This window comes from Mustelus asterias, unplaced genomic scaffold (genome assembly GCF_964213995.1).
Source record: "Mustelus asterias unplaced genomic scaffold, sMusAst1.hap1.1 HAP1_SCAFFOLD_44, whole genome shotgun sequence".
Lineage (NCBI taxonomy): Eukaryota > Metazoa > Chordata > Chondrichthyes > Carcharhiniformes > Triakidae > Mustelus > Mustelus asterias.
The window spans coordinates 1054174-1071836 of NW_027590121.1; the positions used below are offsets into that span (position 1 = coordinate 1054174).

The 17663-nt window shown below is 43.2% G+C and overlaps 2 protein-coding genes and 2 non-coding genes across 4 annotated transcripts in view; all 4 read right to left on the bottom strand.

The window, feature by feature from the left end:
* Positions 1 to 17663, bottom strand: part of LOC144483022 (uncharacterized) — a 1062789-nt gene that overhangs the window by 343089 nt on the left and 702037 nt on the right. The gene's annotated exons all lie outside the window — the stretch shown is intronic.
* Positions 1 to 17663, bottom strand: part of LOC144482982 (uncharacterized) — a 162871-nt gene that overhangs the window by 118911 nt on the left and 26297 nt on the right. The window lies entirely within an intron of this gene.
* trnap-ugg (transfer RNA proline (anticodon UGG)) lies at positions 1910 to 1999 on the bottom strand. The gene is given in 2 exon segments: positions 1910 to 1945; positions 1964 to 1999. It is a non-coding gene; the product is annotated as a tRNA-Pro (tRNA).
* trnak-cuu (transfer RNA lysine (anticodon CUU)) lies at positions 3625 to 3697 on the bottom strand. Its single transcript has one exon. It is a non-coding gene; the product is annotated as a tRNA-Lys (tRNA).

Below are 17663 nucleotides of genomic sequence, written 5' to 3' on the forward strand. Positions count from 1 at the left end.
TGATGAAGGAGCAGCTCTCCGAATGCTCATGATTCCACATAAGCCTGTTGGACTTTAACCTGGTGTTGTGAGACTTCTTACTGTGGAACGAGGGAAAGGTAAACTTTCACTTGGATGGTATTTTTAGTACGGCAAAATTCTGCGATGGAAACAATGGAGTTCAAACTAATTGCGTGTCAGTTCCTTATTACAAAGCTGCTATGTTTGCGTTGTTTGTTTCATTGGAGCCACAATGATGAGGTTGGTGGATTTTGGAAACTGAAAGATACACAAGAGCAACCTGTGGGACTATTTCACCTCACTGTCGATTTCATGTTCCAGGTTACAGCAAACAGTGATGTCACTGGCTGAAGGAATTACTCATGTTCCATCTAAACATGGCATTTTGCCCATCACAGGTATAAAACAAAAACTGAAATGAAAATAAAGTCCAAATTTAATATAAATGGGTGAGGTTAAAGTGCAGGCAGACACCTTCCCTGCTGGTCTAGTGGTTCGGACTCGGAGGATTCGGAGCTTTCACTACCGCGGCCTGGGTTTAATTCCAGGTCAGTGAATGCAACTCTATTGCTGTCGTGCAGCACATGAATGAAGAGGAGCTGAAATTACTTCCGACTCGAAAACAGGAGTGGTACTTGTGCCACTTCGAAAAATAAGGATTAAATTTCCATCCCATTCCACAATCCTGCCAATTGTCCCGAACAACTTGTATTTACATCGTCTCTGCTGGCTCCTTTTGCCCAAGTGAATAAGATGCTTTCTGCTGCATTAAATCCAAAAGTATTTCATGAAATTTAAAATAAATCAAATGAAATATTAAAAACAGTGGAATACGATCCCACGCCTCCACAAAACATCAGTTCATTGCTTTGGACCAAAGATCAAATTTACCAGTAGAAAAGGAATGCTGTCACGGTTGCTGTTGCTAGTGGACAGAATCGATGGAGAAGGAGTGGGTCATATTTCCCTTCGACTCTCCTCCACCACGGAATAAGATCACGGTGGATCCCATGTTCAACACCAATTTGCCAACAAATCCCGAGTCTCTTAATTCCCTTCGAGTTTAAAAAAATTCTCCTTCTCAGTATTCAATATCCTCACTGGTTGAGGATCCGCAGGCCGTTGGGCTACAGAATTCCAAGCATTCACAAGTCTCTGAGTGAAGAATTCTCTCCTCACCTCGGTCCTAATGGTTGACGTACTATCCGGATATTGTGAGCCCAGTTTAAAACACTCCAGACTCGAGCAAGAGGCGGGGAAGGAGGAGAGGTGTAGGGGGGGAGGGGCGGGGTGCGGTGGAGGGGTGTAGGGTGGCGAGGGGGTGAGGCGGGGGGGGGGGGGTGGAAACAATCTCTCAGCATGTACACTGTCAAACAGTCTCGCCGTTCCAGACTTTTCACTGGGATCACATTTCATTTTTCCAAACTCTCGAGAGAACAGGGTAATTACAATGAATCTCTCCTCCAAGGGCAATTGTTTCATCACAGCAATCAATCCAGTGAATCTTGGTTACACAGACAGCGCGAGAATAGAGGGAAATAAGAGCACAGTATGGAAAGTTGATAGAGGTACAGAGAGAGTCTGAGAGAGTGAAAAAGACAGATCGATACACAGAAACAAAGAGAGACAGTGCGTGGGGGAGTCAACCACATTGTATGAATGAATAACAGTGCACACAAAGCCAGCGGCCGGAACCCACAAGCATTGGGTCCTCTGAATCGTTGACGAGGGATAAAGAGAATGTCCAAAAGAAGCGTCAACTTTTGAAAACATCCTGAATTACTTGTGAGCGCGTTGTGTAATTAGATCCCCTGTATTGTCAGTTTCTCAAACGAAACCGCAGGTAAACTCATCCAGCAGAGCACACGGTAAAGAAATGAACAAGACTTTGCCATCGCAAACAACAACGGGGCTCGTCCGGGATTTGAACCCGGGACCTCTCGCAGTTTTGGGAATCACAACACCCAAAGCGAGAATCATACCCCTAGACCAACGAGCCGCTGTTGACAGAGCTGCTCAAATACGGATATTATATTGTCACACAAATCTGATCAGACAGCTGCAGTGAAAGTTGGAAGCGCTGGAAACACTCAGGAAGTCAAGCAGCAAGTGCGCACAGGGAAGGGACTCTCTTCTTACACCTCCACAACCTTTCATTTAAGCTGGTAAAGTTTGGAAATGTAGGAAGTTTTAAACAAGTGAAACCCAGGAGCTAGGAAACACACCAACAGGAAAGGTCCCTGATCGGGTACAATTCAGAAGAGATAAATGAGCAAGTACTTTGTGGTCCATGGCCTGAGCGTCAGGAAAGCAGAGTGTTACAGAATGTTTGCACCGCTGAATGAGATCATGCACAAGACCTTTGAAGCAGTCACGTGTGCTGCGGATAATAGGTAACCGGTGGTTGTACTGCACAACGATTACAGAGGAACTGCAGTGATGAAGTTGGTGGATTTTGGGAATTGAGAGGAACACATGAGCAGCTTGTGTGACTATTTCACGTCATTGCCGCTTTCATACTGCAGCGAAAAGTCATCGTTGTTGCCACTGAATGAAGGAATAACTTATGTTCTCCCTGAACAGAACATTTTGAAAGAGAGACTTGCCTCTGGTGGAAATAGATCTGAGATGAAATAATGAAATATAAAATGAAGTAAATTAGATTAAACATCCAACGTATTAAAAATATTGGAGCATCCAACCTATTAGAAATATTGGTTCACAGCAAGTGACAAGAATTGATGCTGTGATCAGAGATATAGAACTGGAACCCACCGTCACACCGAGTGAATCCGTTGTCTGGTTAAATGTTGATCAAAGAAAATGTTTGACCATCTTTCACAATGGAACGTACAGGAACTCAGTCAATAAGCTGTCTCCACTCACAAATAACGGAAAGGGTCAATTTCATCTCGCAACTTTAAGCCTTTGCCATCTTATGTACATTCATTATGAAGATTTATAAAGTAAGTGAATAGAATGTGTGATGGTAAAAAAAACGTGTTCACGCCCTTGGCGTAAGCACAGTCACGCACACAGAGGAGCAAACATAAGCATACACCACGCGAGACAGAGCACTAAGGAGCGACAAAACGGAGGGCTTGTATTAAGGCAATGTAGCTTCGGGGGAGAGCATTTGACTACAGGTCAAGACGTTTCTGCATTCAAATCGAATGCCTCCTTCCGCGCTTAATTGATTTTTTTTTCAATTAAAACTGCCCGTAATTGACTGGAAAGCGCTTTGTTACGTGCGGTTGTCGGGAGAGGTTCTATATAAATGCAAACATTTCATGATCTTCAATCCCAGTCCTCTGTTACTGTCAGTGGAAACAGTCTGTCCCTCCCTGCTCTATTAAAACGGCCCTTTCCCCATGTTAGGAGAAGGGATTCACCATGACACACAGTAACACTGTGGGGTAAAATAGGAAAATATGCATGTTTAGATTTGTAAACGATGCCATCATTTGGTCTTTCTGTGTCAGGTTTGGTGAAAATTGAATTGGCGTCGAATTTGCAGCCAACATGCTGACACCCTGATTTAGGATGCCATGTGGGCTGCAGCTGTCTCAGTTTCCGTGGCGCAATTGCGAGCGCGTTCGGTTATTAACCGGTTACAAACAACGTCGCTGAACGTGGGGCTCGAACCCACGACCCTAAGATTAAGGATCTCATGCCCTACCGACTGAGCTAGCCGGGCACATGGGCAAAAGTGCTTTCAATAACCTAAAATGCATGGAGACAAATATGGTTTTTCCATCTCGTGTCTCAGCTTGTTCTGACTTCAAAGTTTGCAATTAATCGACCGACAAAATCCCCAAAGTTCCTATCCATTCCTCTCAATCATCAATTACATCATTCACATCTTCCAATTCTTAGCTTCACCTCTCTCAAATGTTCCAAACTCTTCTTACATCATTCACCTTTTTTTTGGTTCTTAATAATTGAGGGGGGGGGGACATTCTCTCTCAACATTTACACTGTCAAACTGTTTTCCAGTTTCAGACTTTTCAATAAGATCACTTCTGATTATTCTAAACTCCAGAGCGAACATTAAATCTCTCTCCTCCCAGGAGAAACGCAGAAATCAATCCAGTGAACCTCGGTTACATACAGACAGCGTACGAATGGAGAGAGCAAGGCGCAAAAGACGTCAACGTAATAAAAACACAGTCAGAGAGACTGACAGAGTCTGAGGGAGATATATAGAGACAATGAAAAACAGAAATAGCGAGTGGGGTGCACATCCACAACCCATGAATGGATAACAATGTACACACAGCCAGCTGCCTGAACCAACAAACATGGGGTCCTCTAAACTGGTGAACAGAAATAAAGTGAATGGCCACAAGCATGTTAACCCTTTAATGTCTTGGTTTTCTTGTGTGAATGTTGTGTTGATAGATTACCTGCACTGTGTGTCCAGGTGCTCAAACCAAATCCCATGTAAACCAATCCCACCGTTTGCACTGCAAATACATTTATAAAACATATGATTTGTCCAATACGCAACAACAGCTGAATGAGGGCTCTGGCCCGGCATGTGACCCCAAGATCGCTCGCACGTTTGTGGATGTTAACACCCTCGGCCCGAAACATACACCTCGTCCATCGAAGTTGTTCATTGAAGATATTTCCATTGCCATCCAAAGCTGCTCAGCCTTCTGCAGAGAAAGGTGAAAATGCTGGAAAAACTCAGAAAGTCAGACAGCTTGTGTACACAGGAAAATAAATCTCATATTTTAGCTCCATAACATTTCATTAACACTGGGAATGGTTAGAAATGTAGTAAGTTTTAAACAAGTGTTATCCAGCAGCATAACAAGGGGGGAGGCATCTGGCCGGGTGTAAATGAGGAGAGATTAAATGAGGGAAACAAAGAATTTTAAAGTAATTACACCACAGAATGGGGATATTCCTAAGTCATTTAATGGACTCAGTTGTGTTGTGGATGAAGGGGAACCTGTGGATGAAGGGGAACCTGTGGATGTAATGTACGCAGATTGCATTGGAGCCATAGTGATGAGTTGGTGGGTTTTGCAAAATTGAAAGTTGCACTTAGGAAGATAGAGTCAGGAGTAGAAGTGGCAAATTCAGCGCTTCGAGCCTGAACCGTCATGCAATCAGTTCATGACTGATCTCTCCCTGTTCTCAAATCCACCTCCCTACCTGTTCCAATATCCCCTCATCCCTTTTATTATCAGGAATATATCTGTCTCCTTCTTGAAACCATTTAAAGATTCAGAATCCACCGCGTTACGGGGCAATGCATTCCACAAATTCACGACTCTCTGCGAGAAGTCGTTCCTCCTCATCTCAGTTTTAAATCTACCGCCTCTCAACCTATATATTGGATCTGTTGTTCTCGATCGCCCCATAAGAAAAGAAACATCTCGCCTACGTTTACTCTTTTCAATCCTATTTAGAAGTTTATGTACCCTGATCACTTCAGCATCTTGTGGGACTATTTCACCTCACTGTCGATTTCATATCCCAGCAAACACAATCGGTGTTGTCATTATCTGAAGCAGTCACTTATGTTCGATCCATTCTGGACATATTAAGGGATATATAGTAAGTCATTTTGAAAAATACAGTTCACCCGTGACCCTGGGAGTCCAGTGGGTTGTATTCAGTACTCCCCAGTGTTGTTTGGTTTCAATTCCCGCTCAGGAAACGATTATTTATCGCTCTCAGCAAACTATTAAAGAATAACCTGATTTATGTTGGAAAAAATTATAAGGGATAGGATTTATAGTTATTTGGAGAGTAATGAATTGATAGGTGATAGTCAGCATGGTTTTGTGGCAGGTAGGTCGTGCCTTACTAACCTTATTGAGTTTTTTGAGAAAGTGACCAAGGAGGTGGATGGGGGCAAGGCAGTGGACGTGGTATATATGGATTTTAGTAAGGCGTTTGATAAGGTTCACCATGGTAGGCTTCTGCAGAAAATGCAGATGTATGGGATTGGGGGTGATCTAGGAAATTGGATCAGGAATTGGCTAGCGGATAGGAAACAGAGGGTGGTGGTTGATAGTAAATATTCATCATGGAGTGCGGTTACAAGTGGTGTACCTCAGGGATCTGTTTTGGGGCCACTGCTGTTTGTAATATTTATTAATGATCTGGATGAGGGTATAGTTGGGTGGATTAGCAAATTTGCTGATGACACCAAAGTCGGTGGTGTGGTAGACAGTGAGGAAGGGTGTCGTAGTTTGCAGGAAGACTTAGACAGGTTGCAAAGTTGGGCCGAGAGGTGGCGGATGGAGTTTAATGCGGAGAAGTGTGAGGTAATTCACTTTGGTAGGAATAACAGATGTGTTGAGTATAGGGCTAACGGGAGGACTTTGAATAGTGTGGAGGAGCAGAGGGATCTAGGTGTATGTGTGCATAGATCCCTGAAAGTTGGGAATCAAGTAGATAAGGTTGTTAAGAAGGCATATGGTGTCTTGGCGTTTATTGGTAGGGGGATTGAATTTAGGAGTCGTAGCGTTATGTTGCAACTGTACACAACTCTGGTGCGGCCGCACTTGGAGTACTGTGTGCAGTTCTGGTCCCCACATTACAGGAAGGATGTGGAGGCTTTGGAGAGGGTGCAGAGGAGGTTTACCAGGATGTTGCCTGGTATGGAGGGGAGATCCTATGAGGAGAGGCTGAGGGATTTGGGATTGTTTTCGCTGGAAAGGCGACGGCTAAGAGGGGATCTTATTGAAACATATAAGATGATTAGAGGTTTAGATAGGGTGGATAGTGATAGCCTTTTTCCTCTGATGGAGAAATCCAGCACGAGGGGGCATGGCTTTAAATTGAGGGGGGGTAGTTATAGAACCGATGTCAGGGGTAGGTTCTTTACCCAGAGGGTGGTGAGGGATTGGAATGCCCTGCCAGCATCAGTAGTAAATGCGCCTAGTTTGGGGGCGTTTAAGAGATCCGTAGATAGGTTCATGGATGAAAAGAAATTGGTTTAGGTTGGAGGGTCACAGTTTTTTTTTTTAACTGGTCGGTGCTACATCGTGGGCCGAAGGGCCTGTTCTGCGCTGTAATGTTCTATGTTCTATGTTCTATGTACTAGCTGATCGAAAGCAGATCTACTATTACCAGTCGAGTGAGTTTTGCGAGTCTGCATTACTGGTGGAAATGTCACATGTGCAACAGGTCAAGAACAAGTATAGTCGCAGAAAGACACTGATAGGCTGCAAAGCGCTGACGATAGAGATGGTGATGTAAGGTTACATTTGGATGGTAAATTGGTCAGATTTTAGCGTTTACACTGAATTATTAAACTTTTCCCTCACTCTGCAACGAAAATATTTGGAAAAGCTTCTGTCCAGTTTCGAACCGTCGGAAGCAAAAGCAATAACTGTGCGTCAAGTGCCTGTTGTTTGTTGTCCTTGACTGAATACATCACTGTGGTGGAAATGGAAGGTGCCATTTTGCAAAAGAGACTTGCTTGTGATGAATGTGGTCTGGCGCAAAAATTAAAATAACAAAAGCAGCGTGGATAAGGAAAAATTGTATAACAGGCTGGTCTGGTGGTTAGAGTTTGACACTTCCACTGCTGTTTAGATTACAGGTCAGGAAATGAAGATCTGTTGCTCTCATCCAAGCCGTAAAAACAAATGTCTGTTATTGCTTGGTGGAACATATAAAACATAATCTTTCCTCGTGTCCTGAAGTGAAAACTGAGCAAATTCAACAGGAGGTTTTCATGTAATTTCTGGCAGGATATTGGGAACAAGACAAGGTTAAGGACAATTTAAATGATGCCGGTCCTTCACTGTTTCCGACTGGATGTGATTTCTGTTTGTTACACAGTTCAGGACGAATTGATTCAGTGAAGAAGCAGGCTCAAGCCAACTGATGGGCTTTCGCAGTTCCTTTGCTGCTAATGAATTTCAGTAACGTTTTCCGTAAAGGGCTGGATGTTTAACGTGGTCGCGAGGCGGAGCAGTTTAAACCAGTGGTTTACCACCCAGTGTATGTGCAGCTGTGAGTTCGAATCCAGCTGCTGCCAGAGTGGGTTTAAGTTTTGGTCTCTGCAGCTGAATTCCAGCAGTTCAGAATGAATGCAGTAATTTGAGCCGTGTCGATTTTGGCAGGAAGAAACAGGAGAAACAGACCAATGTAAACAGTTGTTGAGGTAAAGGAGCGTGTGTGGAAGGAGTGGAGCAAATTAGTGCTGATGTTGGAATCGGAAACAAGAAGGGAAAATGCTGAAAAATCTCAGCAAGCCTGGCAGCATCTGTGAGGAGAGAAGAGCTGAAGTTTCACATTGAGATCAGCCTTGGTCAAAACTGGGGAAGGATTGGAGTTGCTCCGATAGAGAATACAAACGGGAACACAGGGTGAAAGGCTGTCTGCTGATATAAGTAACAGGATCGCAAACATTGAGTCTGCAGTCACGGCCCAGGGGATGGATTGGGATTTTCTAACTGAGGCTCAAATCCTGTCATGTCGCTTCCCGTCATTCCTCATTGTGACTTATTTTTATTGAAAGTAATTGAAAATAAAGAGATGATCAACTGATTGCAAATCTCCCACATCAACGTCACTGAGAGTCTAGTGATCAGGATCGGCGTCGTGACGCGGTTTCAATTCCCACTCACGGAGTGAATAACTTCTTGCTCAATTCTTCATTTAATGAAAACACGCCTCACAGGGTCTGTGAAGGGAGCAACATCTAATTCCTCCAGCTGGATGAACTTGCATCGGAGCTGGAAAAGTCAGAGATGTAACATTAACGATAAACTCTGAAGAAGAATCACATGACACGCACAACATTCATGTCAGATACACACACAGCACACATGTCAAATCATGTCACTTTCAAGTTGTGTCTTTTAACTTCCTGCTCTCCACTTCAGACATTTCCACATTCATCAAAAATTCCGACCTCAAACCCCTTCCTGTTCCTCAATCCACTGATAATGCTACACATATTGCAGGCAGCCTCTAGTATTTGACTCCGTAGCTCAGTGGTTAGAGCACTGGTCTTGTAAACCAAGGGTCGCGAGTTCAATACCTCGCTAGAGCATGCACGTAAGTTTCATCTGATCGAAGTTTTCGGGTAGAGGCAGACAACGGGGGAACATAACAGAGGGCTTTGATAACTGGATGGCAGATCAGGTGCAATTTTTGCAGAGCGAATAGATATTCTCTTCTTCGTAAAAATAGAAAGAGCAGAACGTATTTGAAGAGCTGAAAATGATACTGAGAATAGAATAGATGCGTTTGTACAAGGAATGCATAAAGTTAATACGTTGGTGCAGCAGATAATTGGAAGGGAAATGACATTTTGGTCTTTATTGCCGGCAGACTGGAGTCCAAGAATAACGAGGTGTTGCTGCAGTTGCACAGGGTTTTGTTGAGACCACATGTTGAATATTCTGTGCAAATATGATAGTCACATTAAAAAAAAGATATGTTTGCATTGGAAACTGTAAAGAGAAGGTTCACCAGATTGCTCCCTGGGGTGAGGGAGTTATCCTCTGATGAGAGGCTGAGTAAATTGTGCTGCAATTCTCTGGAGTTTCGAAGAATAAGAGGCGATCTCATTAAACCTGCACAACTCTGATTAGGTTTGATAGGATGGAGGCTGTGAGATTTTTTTCTGCTGGTCGGGGAATCTAACCCAGTGCGGCCCAGATAAGAGGCTGATCATTTAGGGCTATGATAAGGAAATATTCCTTCACTCAAAGGGCTGAGAATCTTTTACATTCTCTGTACATGACAGTTAAGTATGCCCCACCATCGAGCACATTTAATTCTGGGAAACAGGTATCTAGTCCCTTGGGGAATTCAGGGATCTGGGGAGCTGGTGGAAAAACTAAGTTGCAGCCCAAGATCAGCCATGATGGTATTGAGTGGTGGAAGAATCTCGATGGACCGAGTGGTCTGCTCCTCCTCCTATGATTCATGTCAGAATAAAAACAGAAAGTACTGGAAGTTCTCAGCAGGGCTTGCAACAAATGTGAAACAAGGCATAGAGTTAAGGTTCTGAGTCCAACATGACTCTTTTCAAACCAGTAACTGAGTTTGAATTATAACAATTAGCAAAACATCGAGACTAGGAATTGAATTGGATCCAGGCAGCGAAAGCCCTGAGTTTAAACTGCTGCATTATTTCTGTTGGAAAATTGTTCAGAAAAGTGTGCTGCCAACTGAACGGGTGGAGGTTTGAGAGCACCCCGAGACAAAAAACTTATTGATGTTTCTCCTTATATTCCCGACGTAGAAACACTTTGTGTCTTTCTGCAACAGGGAAATAGTGTCCAAACCTTGCCAATCTTGATGTTATTCAGTAAATTGTCATACAAATCGATCTATGAATATTCATTTAAAATAAAACGAGATACATTGGATCATGCTGCTGTACTTTTCCAACCTATTAGAAATATGGGTTTACAGTAGCTGATAGAAATTGATGCTGCGGTTGCAGATATAGAACTGGAACCCACCATCACAACGAGTGATTCCACTGTCTGTTTAAATGTTGATCAGTGAAAATTTCAATCATTCTCTTCTGTGTCACTACGGATAGTGAGTCAATAAGCAATATTCACTCAACAAAGCCCGAATCAGTCAATCTTTCTCGCAACTTTCAAACATGTTGTTATTCTCTGTACCAATTGCCATTGAGGTATACGAGTAAGTGAATGCAGTTGGTGATGGCAAAAATGAGCTTACCCTCTCGGGGAACACAATCACATTGATGCACACACAAGGTAGCAATGGATTCCAAAGGTATGAATTCATGAAAAGAAAAAGGAAATCATGTCTGACTAATGTATTAGATTTCTTCGAGAAGTCCCTCCCAGAGTGGATAGAAGGGGACCAGGGGATGTATTGTTTTTGGACTTCCAGAAGGTGTTCAACAAGGTACCTCACAAAACGTTAACTCGTAACATAAGAGCCCATGATGTTGGGGGTAGTATATTTGTCGGTAGAGAATTGGCTGATGGCAGGAAGCAGCAATTTAGGATAAAGGGTTTTCAGTTTGGCGACGTGTAACCGTAGGCTTCCAGCGGGATTAATATTGGGATCACAACTGTTTACAATAAATGTTAATGACTTGGAGGGAGGAAGCAAATATATCGTAGAAAAAATTTCAGACACAAAAATAGGTGGAAAGGCAAATTGCGACAGGGATAGAAACAGTTGATATCGAGATTGTGATAGGTTATCTAAGTAGTCGAAAAGTTGGAAAATAAAATTTATTACGGGGAAATCTGAAGGTGTTCAATTTGGATGGGAGAACAAACGAACAGAGTGCTATGCAAATAGGGTAACTGGATAACACTACCACACAAAGTGACTTAGGGGTACTTGTCCATGAAACACAGAAAGTTAGCAGACATGTGCAGCAATAATCAAGAAGGACAATGGGATGTTGATTTTTATTTCAAGGGTGTTGGAGTATAAGAGTAGGGAAGTTTTGCTGCAGCTGTACATGGTATTGGTGAGACCACATCTGGAGTTCCGTCAGCAGCTTTGGTCCCCTTATTTAAAGACATATATTTTTTCATTGCAGGTAGTTCAGGGAAGGTTCACAAGGCTGATCCCGAGTATGGAGGGATTGTTTTATGAGGAAAGATTAAACAGGTTGGGACACTACTCATTGGAATTTAGAGAAATGACATGTGCCCTCATTGAAACATAGGATTATTGAAGGTCTTGAGAGCCTAAATGCTGAGAAGATGTTTCCGCTCGTGGGAGAGTCCAGGGAGAGAGGGCATAGTTTCAGAATAAACGAGTGGTAATTTATGAGTGAGATTATTTGTTCTGTTAGGTTCAACACCCTGACATATTCCATAGTAAGAAGTCTCACAGGTTAAAGACCAACAGGTTTATTTGAAATCACGAGCTTTCAGAGTGCTGTTCCCTCATCAGGCGAGTCACCTGTTGGAATTTACCCTGCTGTTGTGAGACTTCTTAACGTGTCCACACAAATTCAACGCCAGCATCTCCACATCACAGATCCTCCGTAGTGCATAGACACTTAGAAACGAGAGGCAAGTGTAGGCCATTCGGTCCTTTTAACCTGCTCCGCCATTCATTTTGATCATAGTTGATTATCAAATTCAAAATCCTGATCCTACCCTCCATCTATATCCCTTGATCCCTTTAGCCTAAAGAGCGACATCTAGTTTCTTCATAAAATCACACAACGTTTTGGCCTCAACTACTTTCCTGTGGTAGTGAATTCCATACATTCACCACTCTCTGGGTGAAGAAATCTCTGCTCACCTCAGTCCCAAAAGGTTTAACCCTTACCCTCAAACTGCGACACTTAGTTCTGGACTCCCCCATCATCGGGAAAATTCTTTCAGAATCTATTCTGTCTAATCCTAGAGAGGGAGCACAGCAAAGGTTTAACAGGCTGATTCCTGGGATGGCAGGTTTATCATATGAAGAGAGACTAAATCCGTTAGGATTGTATTCATAGAATCATTGAAATCATAGAAACCCTACAGTGCAGAAGGAGGCCATTCGGCCCATCGAGTCTGCACCGACCACAATCCCACGCAGGCCCTACCCCCACATATTTTACCCGCTATTCCCTCTAACCTACGCATCCCAGGACTCTAAGGGGCAATTTCTTTTTAACCTGGCCAATCAACCTAACCCGCACATCTTTGGACTTTTCACTGGAGTTTAGAAGAGTTGGAGGGGATCTCATATAAACTTATAAAATTCTAACAGGATTAGGCAGGGTAGATTCAGGAAGTATGCTCCCAGTGATGGGGGAGTCCAGAAATAGGGGTCATAGTTTGAGGAAAAAGGGTAAGCCTGTTAGAACTGAGGTGGGAAGAAATGTCTTCACTCAGAAAGTGGTGAATGTATAGAATTCACTACCACAGAATGTATTTGAGGCCAAAACGTTTTCTGATTTCAAGAAGAAATTAGATATAGCTCTTGGGACTAAAGGGATCAAAGCGTACGAGAGGAAGGGGGAATCAGCATATTAAGTTTGATGATCAACCATGATCAAAATGAATGGCGGAGCAGGCTCGATGGGCCGAATAGCTTATTCCTGCTTCTAGCTTCTATGCGTCTATGTAATCCTCTTAGAATTGTATCAGTTTCAATGAGATCTCCTCTCACTCTTTCGAACTCCAATGAACATGATCCTAACTGATTTATTCTCTTCTGAAATGACAAACCTAACATCCCAAGCAACAGCCTGGTAAACCTTCTCTGCACTCCCTCTATAGCAAGGACGTCCTTTCCAGTATAAGGACGTCAACGCTACACACAATACTCCAGGTGTGGCCCCAACAATGTCCGATAGAATTGCAGCAAAACATCCCTATTCTTATACTCAAATGCTCTTGCTATGAAGGCTAGCATATCATTTTTCTTCTTTACTGCCTGCTGTAACTGCACGTTTACTTTCAGCGACTGACGCACGAGGACACCAGGCTCTCGCTGAGTATCCATCTCGCTCATGCTTTATCACTTTGGAGGGATTACAAACTGCAAGCCCTAATGTTGAGAACAAAGTTTAGTAAAACTACCAAGATTACCGAGTTAACGATTAGCAAAGTCCTGATCTCCGACACAGCTGTGTATTTCAGCACCATGAGTCCCCACACTGCTCCAGAGATGTCGCGGGTCCCTGTCAAAATCCCACAGCGACAATTCCAGTAACTACGCAGCAGAGGGTGCTCTCACACTGGTGAAGAGCAGCAATAATTCACTCAGCGGCGTGAGAGCCAGAGAGATATTTCTCAACCTGCAAATAATACAAAGCACAACAATAGATCGCGAGATCCACTCGTAGAACTATATTACTTTACGATTTAAATTCGCAACATATTAAAAGTAGACTCCACAAGTACATCTGTGGAGCCTTAATTGGTTAGATGTTAATTGTCCTTGTTCCTTTCAATTTATTTTCCCACTTTGTTCCTTCCCACCTCCAGTTTCCACTTTTCACCTGTAATTGCTTTACTTTCTTCCAGTATTTAGTTTAACATTTCGAAACCTAATTTTCTGCTCGGCATCTTAAATCAGTCCGGCAAAACTCCACTGAGCCACAAAAGGAAACTGTCAGGCGAGGCCAATGAATAATCAAAGATTCTCCCCCCTTCTGTCCATCGCCATCGGAACACTTCTCCGAATAGGCACCTGTGGGCGGCCCGGTGGCACTGCTGCCTCACAGCGCCAGAGCCTCTGGTTACTGCCTGTGTGGAGTTTGCACGTTCTCGTCTGGGTGCTCCGGTTTCCTCCTACAGTTCAAAGTTAGGATGATTGGCCATGCTAAATAGCCCCTTAGTGTTAGGAGGACTTGTAGGATAAATAGATGGGGTTATGGGGAAATGGTCTCAGTGGGATTGCGGAGGGTGCAGACTTGATGGGCCAAATAGCCTCTTCTGCACTGTGTGCACTGATAATTTAAATGCTTGAACCCAATTTGCTTCAATGTTTTGAAGAAGATAAAGTGGTCAATAATCATTACAAAACATCCGCATGTAGAAAGATTGGAGCCTGATATTGGTCAGAGGCCAGAGCGAGTGAGAGAAGGTGTGTCTGATGTGGGAAAGGATGTGAAAATATGAATGTAAACCCAACATTGAGAGCTGCTTTCTGAATTATTACACTGCAGTCATTTCAAGTATTTTCATTTCTTTTATGAATGGAAGTGACACTGAAAGGTTTTCCTCGCCGGCTGGTATTGAATTGTCAGTCATGAGGATAAGCTTTACATATCCTCTGGGGACTGTAAATCGGCTGCCTGAACTTCGCTCTCGTGTTTTGAACACATGATTGCTGAGTTACTGGAAGCGCTGACATTATTATCTCTGAAACAAATCGCAAACTCCGATGGTCGTGGCACATTGAATATACGATAAGTAACCCGATTGAAGTTAATAATTTTAAACAGAAATGCCATTGAGAGAAATCCTGCGGACAATAGTGGAAATGTTTATACTTCAAGATCGTTCCATTGAATGTACAGTGACAGCCAGTACCTTTTCTCCAAAGCGGCAGGTATACTTTTTAAGCATATCGTCACAAACACATGTTCCTTCATTTGAACTATAGTGGGAAGGATTCCATAACTGGTTATCCGACCGCTGAACGGCGGCATAACCGCTCCTTCCTTCACCAACAGATCCTCGCTTTAGCCTTGAATTGGGAGTTTCTCTTCAAACGGCAGGGACGCTGGCAATGTGGTGAGTCAATCAGCCACTCCGACATAAAATGCAATAATTGTTCAATAATTGCCTCAGTGCTTCATGGGGAAAATCTCGCAGTCATGGCTGAGCCACTCCCCCGATGGTAAGGCTTAAACGGACTGATCCTGAATGAACCAAATCCTGGAGCAAGCCTGAGTTTGACGGCCACAATGATCAGAATCGGGTTTAAATGTCACCATCTGCTGTGTAAAACTGAAATATTCCTCCCATAAGGCACTGACTGTGACCCGGCTCTGAGCGTTTCCAATCATTGGCAGTCAGCCAATGGCAGCCAGCTCACCAGCCTGCCTATTCTCAATGTCACTGGGAACATCAGGAAGTGAAGTGAAAACATCCTGAGACCCACAGCAGATTACTGAGGGCGGGGTTTAGAACGGGTGTCTTCAAAATCCCCAACTCCTCTTCGACAGAGCGGACAGAGACAATGCGGCTGCTCAGCATCTGGGTTGTGTGGGCAATATTTCTGACAGGTAAATGTGGACCAAACACATTTCAACTTTTTTGTTACATTTTTGAAACATGGTGTAAAACGAAATTTTCAACAGTCGCCGGTCAGATCTTTTTATATTTGTTTTTTCAGATCTGATTCATGGAGATTCTGTCACTCAGTCGCCGTCCTCAGATGTTAGGACAGAAGGAGAAGCGGTGACTTTAAATTGTAAATATGATACTGAAGCGAACAACTACGATCTATCCTGGTACCGGCAGCACCCGGACTCACAGCCTCAGTTTATACTTTCGAAATACTCTCGCGGCGCTGAAGACAAAGCCGATTTTGCCAAAATCCGTTTCTCTGTTGAGCTCCAGACGGAGAATAAATTCAGCAGTTTAACCATCTCGGGTCTGAAGCTGGCTGACGCCGCCGTATATTACTGCGCTTTCAGACTCACAGTGACAGAAAACAAGCTCAGCCCTGTACAAAAACTGCCTATTAATACAGAATACAGCTCCTGTCTGTTGTGGCTTGTGTAAAATCGCGGTAGATGTAGCCACAATGTACAGCAAAAGGAAACCAAGCCAACCTCGAATGAAACTGTTCCCAGGAGCAACGACACAAACAAACTGCCGATTTCAATCCGACAAACAGATCAGCACAGAGTCATATTTGAAGATACCCGTTCTAATCCCCGCCTTTAATAATTTGTTCTCTACCCTGGGGATGTTCATGCCTCACTTCCCTATGTGACTCTGGTTCTGTGAGACCACTTGGTGGCGATCTGGTGCTGACATGGAAAGAAAAGCGTCCGAACCTGGCTACAGTCAGTGTCTTGATAGGGGAACGGCCGCACTTTCAGAGACTGGGGGAGATGGAAGAGGTGGGCGGGGAATGTAATCCTGGTCTGTATATTATCATCAGAAAAATCTGGATTGTTAGTGCTGACAGAAACCACACCAGCCTCCAGGAAACATTCTGAAGCTCAGTGGGCACGAGGGAAAATTTACTTGGGGTTGGTTTAAAGATCACAGTCACCACTTTGCGAAATCTGTTCAATGTGAATAAGTTTTCTCTGATTCGGAACGTACTCTGTTTAAATAAACTGTGAGCAGGCCGCGGTCAAAGGCTCCAGGAAACTGGGAGGGGATATGAAGAGAGGGTTGTTCAATGTTACAGTCACGGAAATGTTTGTGGCTCAAAACTGGGTAGGAGCGCTGTTGGACATTTTTCATTAAGCGTGTGCGAAGTCTGTATGATTTAATTTCATTACGCAACATTACACGAATCTCGATGTAACATCATTTCAAATGCTTTCAGGAATATCAGAAATGCTGTACTTTTGGACGCAATGTCAGGAAATAAATGTTTGTACACATTCGCAACTCGTTCAGTCCACAACAATATTTAATGGATTTATAGATGCAGACTAACATATGTAATCGCCATCTGAAACATGTCTAATGGTATTGCGTGCTCGAAGACATAGACACAAGTAAAACTGTAAGTGAACTAGAGGAAATGGCGCACAATTTCCATAAGTATTTTTTTAAAATTGTTCTTCATGATAAAGAATTAGGAAAAACTTCTCGGGCAGATGAGGCAATCGTGGATCAGTGCGGACCTGCTGGGCCTACTGTAGATGAACGAGATTTCAGCGCCAGAATGTTTCACACATAGAAAAAAGAGGGATCAAGTATAACTAACAGGTCATTTTTCAATCTGTTTCCTTGAAGGATGTTTGATTTTGTTTAAAAGATGACTATGGTCAATCTCAATGAAGCACCATGGGATGTCTATTACCCAGTGATTCGATTCCTTTTGTTGGTCAGTCATGTTCAATTTTGAAATTCTGGATTAGTTGAGACACCAGGTTGAAAGCAACGGTTGTTTTATTATATTGAGTTATATTGAACTCAATCCACCTAACTCTCAGTCTAACCCTGAGAACCTGCAGCAACCGACCTGAGTTGAACAATGCAGACAGACCAACTGCACATTCCAGAATTAAGACATATATATGAAATAAA